Raw genomic sequence first — 7,905 nt, 5'->3', positions numbered from 1 at the left:
AGTTCTTTGTCTGGACTGCCTGACCGCAGGGAAATTCGGGTTAGCTCGGGAAAAGAAGGGGAGGAGAGTAGGCAGAACCAGGGCAGCCCTAATGCCTATGTATCTAAAGATATAAAAATTTGCTTCTAACATGAATAAAACAGAGTTACTGACAACCTTGGCTCCCGCTCCATTCATTGTCCACGAGATCAGGTTCTTTGCTGGACAAAGGCCTGGGTGTTGGGGGGGTAACGGACCCCAGCAAGTTGGGCATTGGGGGTAGAAGACCCCAACACTAATCACTAGACATATAAATGCAAAAGCAAGACAGTCCCTGTTCTTACCTTGTTCAGATTCTCTTAGGGAAAACATCATATATAGGGGAGTGGTTCAAAAGTTTGGTTGGTGAAGTCACTAGAGTATTACATGTGGTCCTCATGGTAGGAGAGTCATTTGGGCAGACACCAGAGGCACTAAGAACCATAGCTTTCTATTCAGCTGAAAAGATCGAGTCACCCTACAGCGACAGCCAGGTCAAGAACCAGAGATTTGTTTAGAACAAGGCAGAAGAATTCTTGAATTTAGAGGGTGCTGGCAAGACTTTCATTCCTTCAGCCATGGAGAAACCATTGAACTTAATTAGCAATAGTTTTTATATTGTTTCAGACCACTAATTTGAAATGGTGTGGGGAACTCCCAGCATGGAAACACCCTCCACTGATACTAATAGATAACTTCTACATCATCTGTAATTTGTGGTATTAGAGAATATTTTGGGTCACTTGGTCATGGTCACACCGCCTACATGTGTCATAGGCAAGACCTAAACTCCCAAACTTTGTGAGTAAAAGGTAGACTGAGGCATAGATCCTGAATGGGATCAGTTAATTAACAGGAACATGTATAACATATAACTGATAACAAAGTGGGTCAGATTGGCCACATCAGTAAGGACAGAAGGGGAGGAACCTCTTTGACATGCAAGAAAGGAGGGGGTCTGGGTAGTTGGGGAACCTTACAATTGTCTATACTGGGAAAAGTGAGTTGGCATTCAGGTGTGGCCAATCAAAGCCCTCTCTGACAGTTGAGGAATGTTAATTCTTTCATGTGACTCATTTGTCTCTTGTAATCTTTGTTAGGGGTTCGGTACTGTTGCCCTTGCTGTCCACTTGGAGAAGAACAAATATCCTCTAACTACACAAAGACAGGCAAGGATGAAGAATACCCTTGGGGGATGGGACCAGGTTAAGGGGCTTGGGGATTACAAGAGGATACCCTAGGGGCTAATGGCATGAATGGCAACAACTTCCCCTTTCAACCATACCTTTAAATTAATGTGGAGAGAAAACTACCTTCCTCAGTTTAATTCAAAACCAGAAATGTGGCTTGACAAAAATGGGGCAGAATCAGGTCAATTACAGAATAGAATTAATTATTAAATGATACAGAATAATTTGAATTTCCTCAGGTGTTCTTGACTCCAAGGCCAATCCTCTATTCATTACACCATACTTCCTTTCTGGTTAACAAGATGATGACTACTTAGTAAGGTAACAGATACCATGGGCTCCATCCCACAATTTACCATAGTCCAGGTACACTTCCTGATGCCAGCTGTGGAGTGGCCAGCAAGTGCATAGGCTATCCATCTCCTGTGTATCCACCCACCTGAATTTGTCTTAAAATGATTCGGGACCTTTTTCCCCCACTACTTGCCCAAGTCATGTTTTTTTGAAGCCTGCCATTGGGAGTGAAAAAAGAAAAGAGGGAATTATGATCTTTCCAAAATCTGAATTTAACAAAATGAGACATCAAGGCCTAAGTCAAGAGAAGTGACCATTCTGTGCCCATTCTAGGAAGACAAAAGTTTAAGGAGAAAAGTTAAAATCAAATTAAATTAATTAATTAAAATTTGTTGTTTGTTGAGGTTCAATCCTATTTACTTTTAAATGGGATTAAAAGCAAATTTCATCAGTACTTCCTCCATTGGTATATTCCTTCTTGGGAAGTCCATTCTAGGAACCTCCTGTGGTCACTATTCTTCATTCCTAACCCAGTTTTGTTTCTGATTCTCTGGACTTTAATACCTGGAGTGTACCTTCTTGGGTGTCCAGCCCCTTCTTTTAAGCTCCTTTTACATGTTGGGTTGACTTCCCTTATTAGAATCTAAGATCCTTGAGGGGAAGGATTGGCTTTTTGCTGTCTTTGTATCTCCAGCTCTTAGTGTGATGTCTGGCACATATTAAGTGTTTCAAAAATACTGGTTGCCCATATTTCTGCCTATTTTGCGGTGTTATATTGCCCTTACCACAACCCATTGAGGATGGCACTGACATTGTTAATAACACCCTTTTGTAGATAAAGGAAATGGAGCCCAGGTAGGTAGAAAGACCTCCTCAAGGTCACAAGGCCAATAAATGAACAAGATTAGCTGTTAACCTAGATATCCAGACTCCAAGACCAGAACTCTGACAACAGAGCTAATAATAAAGTGAACGTCAGCTAGGAAGAGAAAATACTGGAGCAGAGAATTGAGAAATTCTTCAGAATGGATGATCAGTTTCTGGATCATTGAGAATTTGCTATCATTTCAATAAATCCTTGACAACATAATGATTCAACTAAATTTAATCCAATTTCCAACAATTCATATTCAATTTCAATTTTACTTGTCTCATCTATACACAGCACCTTTAATTTGAGAAAGAAAAATTTAAAAATAAAAACATAATGAATTTTACATAATCTTAATTTCTAAGCCTTCATGTCAAACTTCTAATAGGATCACAGAATTAGAGAATCAGAGAATTTCAGATTTAAAAGGATCTTCAGGGACCAGCTAATCCAGAGACTATCTGAACAAATATCTCTTTGTTATATCGTAGCCAATAAGTTATCCTTTGGATACTTCATTAAAGTCTTACAGGGAAAGAACTCACTTGAATTCGAGTCTTTGAAGACAGCGAGCATGTTCCCACTCAGTCTAGTCCTAGGGCCAGGGACTGATTTACTGTGATTTAGTTGGCAAAGGGAACTCACACATGATGAATCTCTCTCTAGCAATGGAGGTTTGCATCTTCTCTGCACCTATACTTTTATACCTGTGGGTGCTGCTTTAGAAGGCAGAGTTGGACAGATAGTACTTGATCCTTTCTGCTCATTCCTCCTTGAAGTGTAGGAGCATTATATTCTTGAAATTCTTCCTGAGACCTTTTTATGTGTTTGCAGGAGTGAGGGCAAGAAGTCATTTTTCACTGCCTTGTCATGGAGGAGAGGCTTTCGTAGCTTTATGAAACTATGATCTATGCTGTGTAGAGTTACCCAAGATGGACAGGTCATAGTGGAGAGTTCTGACAAAAGATGATCCATTGGAGAAGGGGAGGGCAAACCGCTCCAGTGCATTTGCCAAGAAAACACCATTGACAGTTCTATAAAAGAGATGACATTGGAAGATAATCCCCCTAAGGTCTGAAGGTGTCCAATATGCTACTAGGGAAGAGTGAAGGACAACTTCAAGTAGCTCCAATACCAATGAAATGGCTGGGCCAAAGCTGAAAGGAAAACTCAGCTGTGGATGCATCTGGTGATGAAAGTCCAATGCTGTAAAAGATCAATATTGCATAAGAAGCTGGAATGTGAGATCTATGAACCAAGGTGAGCTGGATGTGGTTAAAGAGGAGTTGTAAAGACTAAACATCGACATCTTGGGTGTCAGTGAACTTGAATGGATAGGAATGGGTGAACTGAATTCAGATGATGACTACATATTCCACTGTTAGCAAGAATCCCTTAGAAGAAATGGAGTAGGCCTCACAGCAAATAAAAGGGTACCATACCAGGGCACAATTGTAAAAATGACCAAATGATAGTTGTTCAAATCCAAGGCAAACTGTTCAATGTCACAGTAATACAAGTCTAAGCTCCAACCACTGATGCTAAAGAGGCCAAAGTTGATGAGGTCTATGAAGACCTACAGCATCTTTAAGAAATAACAACAAAAAAGATGTCATCATAGGCACTGGAATGCTAAAGGACAAAATCAAAGATAATTGGAATAACAGGTAAGTTTGAAAGCCTAGGAGCACAAAATGAAGCAGGGCAGAGATGAATAGAGTCAACATAACTCACTGGTCATAACAAATACCTCTTTTCAACAACCTGAAAGGTGTCACTACACATGGACATCACTAGATGGCCAATACAGAAATCAGATTGATTACATACTTTGCAGCCAAAGGGGAAGAAGATCTATACAGTCAAAAACAAGATCTGGAACTGACTAGGGATCAGATCATAAGCTTCTTACTGCAAAATTCAGACTTAAATTGGAGAAGGTAGGGAAAATAATCATACCATGTATGTGTTGTTTGTCTTTTGTTCTTGAAGAGGACCAATGACATCAGGAAGATGATGTTTTGACTTGCAAGTGATTTTTTTTTGAGGAGGGAAGGCAGGGCAATTTGGGGTTAAGTGACTTGCCCAAGATCACACAGCTAATAAGTATGTCAAGTATCTGAGGCTGGGTTTGAACTCATGTCCTCCTGACTCCAGGGCTGGTGCTCTACTCACTGCACCACTTAGCTGCCCCATTGCAAGTGAATTGGATTTAAGCGAGGCAGGGCTGTGCAAAGTCACAAATCTCTCTCCTCCAGAGCCATATGTGTCTACTGTCAAGACATAGATCAGGATGACTGAAGATGCCCCAGGATGCCGTGGGAGACCTTGGCCTTTTTAAACTAAGATCTTTCCCAGATCTCAGTTTGTCTGAGTCAATACCTATTCAGTGATTAAAGCTAGGTAAGAAATGAGACAAAATGGCCTCTTTTACCTACTCAAAAAATATGAAAAAAATCATTCTGGGAGGTGAAGACTCTCAGGGTTTTTGCCTAGAACAGAAATTAATTGCTATTTACATTCACTCTGATCCAACGAAACCTAAACAATGACCAACTGAGGCTTGGGCTGACCACATAACTATGATCTCAATAACATCCCTTATGAATATGAAATGGAAGTAATAAATAGATTTAAGTGATTAGTATGGTAGATAGAGTGCCTGAAGAACTATGGACAGAGGTTGCAACAAGGAGCAGCAACAAAAAACTCCAAAAGAAAAAGAATAAGAAAGAAAAATGGCTACCTGATAAAGCTTTACAAATAGCTGAAGAAAGAAAAAAAATGAAAGGTAAAAAAGAAAGGGAAAGATAAATCCAATTGGATGAAGAATTTTAGAGAATAGCAAGGAGGGATAAGAGGGTTTTCTTAAATGAGCAATGCAAAGAAATACAGGAAAATAATAGAATGGAGGGGGGAACAGATCTCTTCAAGAAAATTAGTGATATCAAGGGAAAGTTTCATTCAAAAATGGCCATGATAAAAGACAAAAATGTTAGCTACTTAACAGAAGCAGAAGAGATTAACAAGAGGTGAAAGAATACACAAAAGAACCATTCAAGAAAGATCTTAACATCACCAATAAATAAGATGGTGTAGTTACTTATCTAGAGCCATATATCTTGGATAACGAAGTCAAGTGGACTTTAGGAAGTATCGCTCACAATAAGCCTAGTGCAGGTGATGGAATTCCAGCTGAGATATTTAAAATCCTAAAAGATGATGCTGTTAAAGTGCTACACTCAACATGCCAGCAAATTTGGAAAACACAACAGTGGCCACTGGATTGGAAAAGATCGGTTTATGTTCCAATACTGAAGAAGGCTGATGACAAAAATGTTCACATTATCAAACACTTGCATTCATTTCACATGCCGGCAGGGTTATGCTTAAGATTCTGCAAGCTAGGCTTCAACAATATGTCAACCAAGAGTTGCCAGAAGAGCAGGCTGGCTTTTAAACAGACAAAGGAACTAAAGAACAAATTGACAACATTCACTGGATTATGAAGAAAGCAAGGGAGTTCCACTAAAAAAATCTACTTCTGCATCATTGACTACACTAAAGACTTTGACTTTTGTGGATCACAACAAAACGTAGTAAGGCCTCAAAGAGATGGGAGTACCAGAAAATCTCGTCTCCTGAGAAATCTGTATGAGGACCAAAAAGCAAAAGTTAGAACCAAACATGGAACAGCTGGTTGATTTAAGATTGGAAAAGGAGTACAACAAGCTTGTATGTTGCTGCCTTATTTATTTAACTTGTATGCAGAGTACATCATGAGAAATGCCAGTCTGGATGAATCAGAAGCCAGAATTAAGTTTGCTGGGAGAACTATCAACAATCTCATATATGCAGATGATACAATTGTATTGGCAGAAAGTGAAGAGGAATTAACAAGCCTCTTGATGAGGGTGAAAGAGGAGAGTGTAAAAACTGGTTTGAAGTTTAACATCAAAATAGGAAGATCTTGGCAATTGATCCCATCACTTCTTGGCAAATAGAGGGAGAAGAAACTGAAGCAGTGTCAGGTTTCATATTGTTAGGTTTAATGAAGACGGTGACTGTAGCCATGGAATTAAAAAAAAATGCTTGCTCCTTGGAAGGAAAGCTATGGCAATTCTAGACTGCATACTAAAAAGCAGAGACATCACTTTGCTGACAAAAGTGTGTGTACTCAAAGCTACTTTTTTCCGGTAGCAATGTATGGCTGTGAGATTTGGACTATTAGGAAAGCTGAGTGGTGCAGAATTGACACCTTCCAATTGTGTTGCTGGAAAAGACTTTTGAGAGTCCCTTTGACAGCAAGGAGGTCAAACCAGTCAATGCTTAAAGAAATTAATTCTGGCTATTCACTGAAAGGTCAAATACGAAACTGGAGCTTAAATGTTTTGGCCACATAATAAGACAGAACTCATTGGAAAAGGCCCTGATGGGAAAATTTGAAGGCAAAAGGAGAAGGTGACAGCAGACCATGAGAAGGATAGATCGTATCATGGAAACAATGAACATGAAATTGGAAAGACTTTGAGAAATGATGAAGGATAGAAGGTCCTGGTGTGCTGTGGTCCATGGGGTCATAAAGAGTCAAACATTATGGAACAAGGAATTTTTTTCTCCAATTCCTGCTTTCCCTCCTGCCATTTCTCTGTAGAGATTTAAAAACCCCTATCTTGTTAGACCAGTCAGCCTGCTTTTTAGTCTCAGAAAATTTAAAGACCTGGTCCCTTTCTCTGTTTTATTTATATCAGAAGAAATATTATTAGTACAGTCACAATAGCTCAGAGCCCCTGGTAAGGTAAATTCCTAACATTCACAAGTGTTCAATTCTCTACCCTAATTAAAATTGTGGATATCTTTACCTAATGTCTCAAAGAAAGGGGCACAAAGTTAATCTTACTCTTGATGAAACTATGATGACTTGTGTGTGTACATGTATACATGTATGTATTAACTCTTTCTTTTTCTAGATATTCACTATTCATCTCTTAGGAATCCACTCTAGCATATTGCCAAGAATGAAAAACCATCTTAGTGTCCCTTAGTTTGAAGACTTTTTGTACTTTTGAAAATTAAGACATTTTCCTTTCTATAGACCTGCAGCATTTCTCCTAACTTCTATGTTGTTTTAAACAGTCTAAATTTGTTGGAATCTGACTATTGTCCAATGTGTTCATTATCCCACCTAGTTTTGTGTCATCTGCATATTCGATGTTTATACCATTTATATATGTATCCCAATCACGGAAACATGTTAAATAGTATAGAACCAGCCACAGTTCCCTTGATTACTCCATTGGAAACTTCCTTCCATGTTGACAAGAAAAGATTAACTACCACTCTCTGAGACCAGCCAAACATCTGGTTCTGCATCTATCTGACTGTATCTCTTATGTGTGTGTGTGTGTGTATACATATACACATATACTCTACACACACAGAGATGCATGCACAGACATAGACACACACATACACACAAGTAGAGCTTCTTTCAAGTTCCATTTTATTTTTCATGTTCTATCTTCTGCAAGA

The 7,905-nt window shown here is 39.1% G+C and overlaps 1 pseudogene; it reads left to right on the top strand.

Annotated features, from left to right (window-relative positions):
* Positions 1–6,110: 6,110 nt before the first annotated feature.
* The window catches only part of LOC118842798, a 33,840-nt pseudogene continuing 32,045 nt past the window's right edge, over positions 6,111–7,905 (top strand).

Source organism: Trichosurus vulpecula, chromosome 3, assembly GCF_011100635.1.
Source record: "Trichosurus vulpecula isolate mTriVul1 chromosome 3, mTriVul1.pri, whole genome shotgun sequence".
NCBI classification, from domain to species: Eukaryota; Metazoa; Chordata; class Mammalia; order Diprotodontia; family Phalangeridae; genus Trichosurus; species Trichosurus vulpecula.
This window is presented reverse-complemented; position numbering and strand designations above follow the sequence as displayed.